Raw genomic sequence first — 10,643 nt, 5'->3', positions numbered from 1 at the left:
ATACCCCAGGATGGATGCATCTCTGTATATACATACCCAGGATGGATGCCTCTCTGTACCCCAGGATGGATGCATCTCCGTATATACCCCAGGATGGATACATCTCTGTATATACACCAAGGCGTATGTATCTTCATACACATAGATAAGTGCACATCTGTCAGTGTAACACACTGATGTTACATTAATCCCTATTGTAGATATTGAGGTATTTTTGGCAGTGTATAAGTAAATTGCAATTTTAGTGGCCACCAGCAGTCAATAAACTTGAAGCCTATTTAAGGAACTTTGGAAATTAAGATTTCCATTACATTACTGAAGGTCTTGTGAACATACAAACTGACTTGTGAATTTGGCAGCAAACTGGCATCATTATTACATCTAAGGGCCCCTCAAGGGAGGCTCCTTGACGCTGGTGAGGGGCTCTTGATCTAGGGAATTGGATCTGTGCATTAAGCCTGAATACCTTCCACCCCCCCCCCAAAATGCGCTGCATAATCCTATGGGTTTAGCGCTCCCCCATGATTATAATACTGCTAATAATAATTACATCTAAGGGACGTGCTAGCAATACATTATTTGTGTATTGTGTGTCTGTTAATTAAGGTCCATTGAGGGTTGTAAGGTCCCTGGTGAGAGGGCTGGCAAGGGCCGGGTTTGAGGTCCATCCAGGGCTATAAGATCCCTGATGAAAGGACTAGCAAGGGCCGGGTTTGAGGTCCATCCAGGGCTATAAGATCCCTGATGAAAGGACTAGCAAGGGCGAGGTTTGAGGTCCATCCAGGGCTATAAGATCCCTGATGAAAGGACTAGCAAGGGCGGGGTTTGAGGTCCATCCAGAGCTATAAGATCCCTGATGAAAGGACTAGCAAGGGCTGGGTTTGAGGTCCATCCACGGCTATAAGATCCCTGATGAAAGGACTAGCAAGGGCCGGGTTTGAGGTCCATCCAGGGCTATAAGATCCCTGATGAAAGGACTAGCAAAGCCGAGGTTTGAGGTCCATCCAGGGCTATAAGATCCCTGATGAAAGGACTAGCAAGGGCGGGGTTTGAGGTCCATCCAGGGCTATAAGATCCCTGATGAAAGAACTAGCAAGGGCTGGGTTTGAGGTCCATCCACGGCTATAAGATCCCTGATGAAAGGACTAGCAAGGGCCGGGTTTGAGGTCCATCCAGGGCTATAAGATCCCTGATGAAAAGACTAGCAAGGGCCGGGTTTGAGGTCCATCCAGGGCTATAAGATCCCTGATGAAAGGACTGGCAAGGGCCGGGTTTAAGGTCCATCCAGGGCTATAAGATCCCTGATGAAAGGACTAGCAAGGGCGGGGTTTGAGGTTCATCCAGGGCTATAAGATCCCTGATGAAAGGACTAGCAAGGGCCGGGTTTGAGGTCCATCCAGGGCTATAAGATCCCTGATGAAAGGACTAGCAAGGGCGGGGTTTGAGGTCCATCCAGGGCTATAAGATCCCTGATGAAAGGACTAGCAAAGGCGGGGTTTCAGGTCCATCCAGGGCTATAAGATCCCTGATGAAAGGACTGGCAAGGTAGGGGTTTAATCATTTAACATCTGAAAACTGGGAGTTATAACTCTAGAACTAAGCCTACACCTCTTCAGTACTTCTACTGTCTCCATATTAGTCACCTCTATTAGGATTCGGCTGTTGAAGCCTGCTGTGTAGGCGAAACGTTTCGAAATAACGATACCTAGCTGTTGCATATGTCTTAGTAAGTTTATTCAGATACACACAAATACAGTTACATAGATTATCATACATAGCAGCATATGTGTATCGTTATCGGTATTGTAGATGATATTAATACGACCAAACCTGGCGATAGACAGGGTCTCGTACCTGCTGGCATATGCTTCTGTTATTTACTAACACGTAATAGATACTATTAAACAAGTGAAATGGCTTTACATTCACCACGGGAGAAAGCTGAGCTGTAAGCATGTAAAATAAAAACCTGAATTTAGATTAAGAAAAAACCATTACGCACGTTGACTTGTGGCAGAGATTCATGTCTCCTCTCAGTCGTTTTTATTCACTCAAAAGACACCAAAAAATATTGAACATTTTATATTAATGAAAAAAATTGTTTTTGCAACATTCTCGTATATTTAATATATATATATATATATATATATATATATATATATATATATATATATATATATATATATATATATATATATATATATATATATATATATATATATATATATATATATATATATTTTTTTTTCGTAGTTAAGATATATAGTTCCAAATTATTATTTTTACGTTTATAGGGAAAATGAAAGGTCATGTCCATTTCCCTGGATCAAGAGCTCTTCGGTGGAATCAAGGACCAGTGTGGTGGGTACAGTAGTGAGTCGACTAGTTGTGGTTTAATACAGTATGTACAGTGAATTAGCGGGAATTTAATTCCGTATATTGCCAACTCTTTTGTTCAATGGTTTAAGAGTTTAAAATTATCCTGGGTAAAGTGACTTACGCCTCGCCCAACATTATATTATTCAGCTGTACCTAAGCTGATGATTTTCAATGAAATGTCCGCTGTTCCTCGTAAAGTTGAAGCTGACACTGGTACGTCATCCGTCTTGTTTAAGAGAATCAAGACGATGTACAGCGATACATCCCACTGACATCTCTCGCTCTGAGAAATTGAAGTCACTCTTCCCTTGGGTCAAATCTGATTTATCTCCCGTTCTACGGGCTCTGTAAGATCCCAACGGGTTTAGTGCTTCCCCCTCCCCATGAACACGTGGTAATAGGCCTAGTTCAAAATTTCTGAAACAAGCAGTTTCGAAATACTCTGAAAACCATAGTATAAAAACCCCGCTTAGGTTCGAAATATCGTATCGTGATATACCCGAGGTGTGAACAAGAAGTTAATGGTATAATTGGGTCATTATAGCAGAGTGCAAATTTGTATACCCGGTCTTTAGGGAAAGACAGAAAAAAAGGCCCAGGAAAAGCAAAAAAAAACGGACGATTAAAAAAACCCTCAGATCTAAGTCAAGTTTCTAACAAAATATATAAAGCTAATCTAACAGCCTAATGTAATACAACCTTGCTTAATGTAATACAACCTTGCTTAATGTAATACAACCTTGCTTAATGTAATACAACCTTGCTTAATGTAATACAACCTTGCTTAATGTATACAACCTTGCTTAATGTATTACAACCTAGCCTAATGTAATACAACCTTGCTTAATGTATTACAACCTTGCCTAATGTAATACAACCTTGCTTAATGTAATACAGCCTTGCTTAATGTATACAACCTTGCTTAATGTATTACAACCTAGCCTAATGTAATACAACCTTGCTTAATGTATTACAACCTAGCTTAATGTAATACAACCTTGCTTAATGTAATACAACCTTGCTTAATGTAATACAACCTTGCTTAATGTATTACAACCTAGCCTAATGTAATACAACCTTGCTTAATGTATACAACCTTGCTTAATGTATTACAACCTAGCCTAATGTAATACAACCTTGCTTAATGTATTACAACCTTGCCTAATGTAATACAACCTTGCTTAATGTAATACAATCTTGTCTAATGTAATACAATCTTGCCTAATGTAATACAACCTTGCTTAATGTAATACAACCTTGCTTAATGTAATATAACCTTTCTTAATGTAATACAATCTTGCCTAATGTAATACAACCTTGCCTAATGTAATACAATCTTGCCTAATGTAATACAACCTTGCTTAATGTAATACAACCTTGCTTAATGTAATACAACCTTGCTTAATGTAATACAACCTTGCTTATTGTAATACAACCTTGCTTATTGTAATACAACCTTGCTTATTGTAATACAACCTTGCTTATTGTAATACAACCTTGCTTATTGTAATACAACCTTGCTTATTGTAATACAACCTTGCTTATTGTAATACAACCTTGCTTATTGTAATACAACCTTGCTTATTGTAATACAACCTTGCTTATTGTAATACAACCTTGCTTATTGTAATACAACCTTGCTTATTGTAATACAACCTTGCTTATTGTAATACAACCTTGCTTATTGTAATACAACCTTGCTTAATGTAATACAACCTTGCTTATTGTAATACAACCTTGCTTAATGTAATACAACCTTGCTTAATGTAATACAACCTTTCTTAATGTAATACAATATTGCCTAATGTAATACAATCTTGCCTAATGTAATACAACCTTGCTTAATGTAATACAACCTTGCTTATTGTAATACAACCTTGCTTAATGTAATACAACCTTGCTTATTGTAATACAACCTTGCTTATTGTAATACAACCTTGCTTAATGTAATACAACCTTGCTTAATGTAATACAACCTTGCTTAATGTAATACAACCTTGCTTAATGTAATACAACCTTGCTTATTGTAATACAACCTTGCTTAATGTAATACAACCTTGCTTAATGTAATACAACCTTGCTTAATGTAATACAACCTTGCTTAATGTAATACAACCTTGCTTAATGTAATACAACCTTGCTTAATGTAATACAACCTTGCCTAATGTAATACAACCTTGTTTAATGTAATACAACCTTGTTTAATGTAATACAACCTTGTTTAATGTAATACAACCTTGCTTAATGTAATACAACCTTGCCTAATGTAATACAACCTTGCCTAATGTAATGCAACCTTGCTTAATGTATTACAACCTAGCCTAATGTAATACAATCTTGACTAATGTATTACAACCTTCCCTAATGTAATACAACCTTGCTTAATGTATTACAACCTAGCCTAATGTAATACAATCTTGACTAATGTATTACAACCTTGCTTAATGTAATACAACCTTCCCTAATGTAATACAACCTATCCTAACGTAACAACCCAGCCTAATCTAGCACAAACCAGCCTACTCTAGCACGATCTAACCTAATCTAACGCAACTCTAAGTTAAATGAACACAATCCACCCTAATAACTAACACAAATTAAGACATCATAATCTGATCGAACCTTACGCATGAGACATGGCTACTGTGTCCGTATTATGTCTGCCACTGTCTGTACTAACAGAATGCTCACATTTTTAGCCAATGGTTTCTCTCTCTGGAATAACGTCTAGAGAGAAGTGCCTTGGTATGGGTGAAGAGCTATTTAGGAATATTAGTTTTCCCTTCATTAGATCAAACCTGGTTACCTTCCATTCATGAAGGCGATGTATGACCATTACAAATTAAACACTTCTCTCGTAACTATAAGAAAGAAATCCTGTTTGACACCCTTCAAGTGGTTTTTATGTGGCAAGTACCATTACTTTTGCCATGGAAACAGGAATGGCTTTATGGCAACTGCAGCCACGAAGGACAGGTTCAGGGGATATAGTTGACAGGGCAGAGAGGTCAGGCAGTAGTGAATTGAATGAAGTGGCCAGTGATTCAGGGACAACCAGATGCCCAGCTCCACGACACTCGGCTTCTTTGTTGGGTCTCTGAGGCTCCCAGCTGAGTTCTGGGAGGTGTGGGGCTAGATTATGCACGATTTACTGTATAAAACCTTTGTAAAAAAGTTTCTTCCACCAAAGTAGGGTGACTCAAGAACAGGAAACACATTCACTATCTTTTATTTAATAGCTGTCTCGTCACAGTTCACATGACTCTCCGGACTGTAATATTCCTGCACCTCCTTCAGAATGAAGCCACTGTATTTCCCACCAAAACTCATCTGACTAACCTGTTTTCCCTGACTCAACTCATAAAAGCTAACTTGCTCACACTCCAACAGCATTCCTCAAGGCAAAGAAACCACGTGTCTCCACTCCAACGCACTCACACAAGCCAGCTGGACGGTCAAACCCCTAGCACTCAAAACTTGATTTACTCGTTATCTCCAATCCTTTCAGGGACGACTCCTACCCTTCTTGGCCATCCTATTCTGTTCCAACCTCTCTAAATGCCTTACCACCAACAACTCATCCCCAGCCCTCTAAATTATACCTTTATTAACCATACACTGTCATCTAATTTCTATGCCCCAAATTATATTTGCACCACACATTCCTCTCAAACATGACACCTCCACAACCTCCAGCCTCCTCCTCGTTACACCATTAAAACCTATGCCTCACACACAAAATTGTTGGTACCTATACTCTGGTACTTTTCCACTTTTGTCACTATGTTTTTTCTTGCCACATGTGCCTCAACGCACTACATTTCTCCCAACTTCCTCATCTGCACTCTGGTTTACCTCGTCTTTTATGGACCTGTCTGCCGACAAGCCGGCCTCCAAATATCTCAATATATTCATTTCCTCCATACTCCCTAGTATTTAATATCCAAATTTTCATTACCTAAACATCATTGTTACTCTCATTTTCTTGCTCTTTTATATGTTCACTTTTAATTTCCTTCCTTTATATACCCTCCCAAGTTCCTCCACCAACATTTGCATTGTGTAAAGTAAAAGGACACAAGTGCAACTAATGTGACATTTATTGTAGCAACGTTTCGCTCTCCAGGAGCTTTATCAAGCCATTGATAAAGCTCAATGGCTTGATAAAGCTCCTGGAGAGCGAAACGTTGCTACAATAAATGTCACATTAGTTGCACTTGTGTCCTTTTACTTTACATATTGTCGGTAATTCTACCAACTTTATTACAACATTTGCATTTTTTCTTCAGTCTCCCAAAAGAACTGTGTCATCAGCAAAGAGCAACTGCGACAACTCTCACTTTGTATCAAATTCGTTATCTTTTGATCCCACATCTCTCCCAACACCCTGACATTTACCTTTAAAATTCCCGTCTATAAATAAGTTGAATAACTATGATGACATCGTATATCCCATAGGCCTACTTTTGTTGTGAAATAATATCCTGCTATCTCGTACATACCCTAAAATTATGTGTGAGGCCTAAGTAAATATTTAAGGTGCTAGAAAGCTGCCTCCTGTATTGGGACCCAAATTATATACGAAGACTGACAAAATATTATGTTTTCTTATCAAAGATTTAGATAGGCAATGGCGAACGAACGCACAGAGCGAATGAACTCTCCCAGTAAACAAACGCACAGGCCGAATGAATGCGTCCATTGAACGTATGGGGCGAATGAACATTAGCAACAAACGCACACAGCAAACGAAATCACAGTACAAATAAATGCACAGGATAAACATAACGCACACAGTTAACGAATACATACAACGAACAAATACACTGACAAACGAACACCCAGTACAAAAAAGAACGCATTAAAAAGAACGCACAGAGACAAAAATTCTCAGAGGGAACGAACTCAAATGATGAATGAGCAAGAAACTTTGCGGGGGATAAGACTTTACGCAATAAAATCCTCCGTGGCGTAACAAGGTGTGTATGTTCTAATATGCGTTACTGAATGGGGGAGGAAGTCACTCATCAGCGAATTCGGACCCGAGAGTGATGATGTGGACTGAGATATTACCCTGGCCAGCCACGTCCGCTCTCACCTACTGCCTTTCCCACCATCTGAGGCCCCCTTCCCCTAACCTACCCACAACCTGAGGGCCCCCTATCCTACACACCACCTGAGGGCCTCCTAGCCTACCCACCACCTGAGGCCCCTTCCCTAAAACTACCCATCACCGGAGGCCCCCTTCCCCTAACCGAACGAACGAGTCTAGGTAAGACCCCTATGAGGTGAACAGGGAAGACTGGACGTCCCAGACGAAGAGCAGCGTTGAAATGTCTTCAGTCTAGAGTGCCAGGACTAAACCCAGCAGCTAAGCACTAGCAGGGCGGAATGGAAAACATAAGGAGCAGGCTGTGCTAGCATCAGGCTTGTGCTCGTTAGAGGTCTTGAGTGGCTGGGCAGCAAGCCGGATCACAGAAGGCAGCTCACAAGTAGGGTGTTGGTTGAATGCTCTTGTTATTTATGGCTAGTTGAAGATTCATTTACAAATTTCTTGAAGTTGCTTCTTGAGAGGTGGTGCAGTTGCGTCTTGTGTTCAGTACTTGAGATAATGGGAAGTGATGTGGTGGTTCACAGGCAAACTTGACGGACCTAGAACAGAGCCCTTAATATAGTTCCATGCCAGTCATAGTATCCTCACTGGCTGAAGGTGTGTAGAGGATGGTGTGTTCACCATCCTCTTCCTCTTCCTCGGAAGAGGATTCTGTGGGCGAATCTACATGGGTACTGGCAGGATACTGTGGGTCGTCAGGAACAGTGGTGAGGTATGTTAGATATCCCCTAACATGCCCATCACCTGACGTCCCCTTCCCCTAACCTACCCATCACCTGATGTCCTCTTCCCCTATCCTACCTATCACCTGATGTCCCCTTCCCCTACCCTACCCATCACCTGATGTCCCCTTCCCCTATCCTACCTATCACCTGATTCCCCTTCCCCTATCCTACCCATCACCTGATGTCCCTTTCCCCTGTCCTACCTATCACCTGATGTTCCCTTCCCCTATCCTACCCATTACCTGATGTCTCCTTCCTGCCACCAACTGCCACTAGCTGCCCCTTCCTGACATTATATGCCATTTCCAGCCATTATCTGCCCTTTCCCGCCTCTGCCCTTTCCCGCCATCAATTGTCTTCGTCATCAGCCACCGCTTCTCATCATCATCCTCCGTTTCCTGCTATCAAGAAGACGAAGAACATAAGAAAGAAGGAACACTGCAGCAGGCCTACTGGCCCATGCGAGGCAGGTCCAAGTCTCCTACCGGCTTAAGCCAATGCCCCAACCTAAGAAGACTTCAGATTAAGCCAGATGGTTAGTAACCTAGGAAGGTCAGGTAGTGTGGTTTATTTCCACTTAGGTTCTTTGGTTTTCTTCCCAAGGACGTGAACAACAAGTCAGCTCTCAGTTTTAGGTGAGCAGGACAAATATATAAGTAAACTTGCCCAGCGTCTTTACCTAGGATTGCAAAAAAGTCAGTGACTTATTTCCAATGGCACTCTTGTAGAAATATTGTTAACAGCTTTGCCATTAGATACAGTAGAAATCAGTCATGGTTAAACCATAAAAATTAAAACTAAGTCACTAAACTGCGTGAAAATCAGCTACAGTAAGAAGAGCACCTAGGATAACCTAATCAAGTAAAAAATATAGTATCTTTATTTCTACATGTACAAGGAATACAGACCATAGCTGACATCAATGACATACTACTATATAGAAAGCCTATTGTTATGCTGAGCATTTCCACAAATTAGGTCAGTTTTGTCCCCAGGATGCGACCCACACCAGTCCACTAACACCCAGGTGCCCATTATTACTGATGGGTGAACAGGGACAGCAGGTGTCTTAGGGAAACACGTCCCTAATGTTATCCAGCCGTACCGGGGATTCGATCCCCGGACCTGAGTGTGTGAGCTAAGCTCTAATCGACCTACGGGACACCAATTTGATATAGGCCAAACTAGATATAAACTCTCAGTGAAGCCATTGTCACATCATACCTCAGTATGTGCTTTAATGTGAAAAAAACATGAATTTAGAGACAACTCTCTCTGTCTCTCTCTGTCTGTCTCTCTCTCTCTCTCTCTCTCTCTCTCTCTCTCTCTCTCTCTCTCTCTCTCTCTCTCTCTCTCTCTCCCTCTAGTTAATGCTCGACTGTTTGGGTTATCGTAAATAATCTTATTAATTAACCAAGAAATTGTTGTTCTTTTTCATTATTATAATCTTTTGGGGAAGCGTTAAATCCTTCGGGGTTATAAATACCTGGGGAATGGGAAGAAATATTTGACCCAAGTAGAGTAACTTTTTAATTTTATCAAGAGCTTTTGATGGGCATCAAGACACCCCTCCTCCCCCTCCCTTTTTGAAGAAATATGTTGGTCTGGTAATGAGGTTTAAAACCTATCGACTACACGAGGGTCATTAAGGCTGTACGTAACCTTTTTACCACCAGACAAAAATACTTTAAAAATTAGCCGGGCTGTGGCTCGTACGTTGGATTGCGTGCGGCCAGTAGTAACAGCCTGGTTGACCAGGCCCTGTTCCACCAGGAGGCCTGGTCAAAGACCGGGCCGCGGGGGCGTTGACCCCCGGAACTCTCTCCAGGTAATAAACGCAGCATATATATGTTAAGAGAAATACACATCTCTGTGCAATAAGATCACAGTAAACAGGTGATATCAGAATATGCAAAACAACCACTGTGAAAGAATAGTGAAATTCCAAGCGCTTTCGTGACTTCTCACATTATCAAGGAACTATATAGTTCCTTGATAATGTGAGAAGTCACGAAAGTGCTTGGAATTTCACTATTCTTTCACAGTGGTTGTTTTGCACACATATCTGTGTATATACCCTTTGAAGGTATGTGGGACGTAGTAAAAATATACATAATTACTGCATTATCCATGTCATCCTTGTAAAATATTGTAATTCGTGGATTTTTGGGGGTTATCCTTTGTAATCTACTTATATTTTATGTATGATAATTTATGTAACTGTATGTGTACTTGTAACCTATGCCTGAATAATGTAGATGAATGATTGATGAATACACTTACAAAAAAAAAACTTAGGCCTGTATACCTGCACTTGTAGAAATAGTTATTACATAATTACTATATAAAGCCAATCTGTCTGTATTAACATATTGTACCTGTATTTATACTATTATTATACTTAAAAAAAACCTGTGTCAGTCATT

This window comes from Cherax quadricarinatus, unplaced genomic scaffold (assembly GCF_038502225.1).
Source record: "Cherax quadricarinatus isolate ZL_2023a unplaced genomic scaffold, ASM3850222v1 Contig50, whole genome shotgun sequence".
Lineage (NCBI taxonomy): Eukaryota > Metazoa > Arthropoda > Malacostraca > Decapoda > Parastacidae > Cherax > Cherax quadricarinatus.
Note: the sequence above shows the minus strand (reverse complement) of the source record.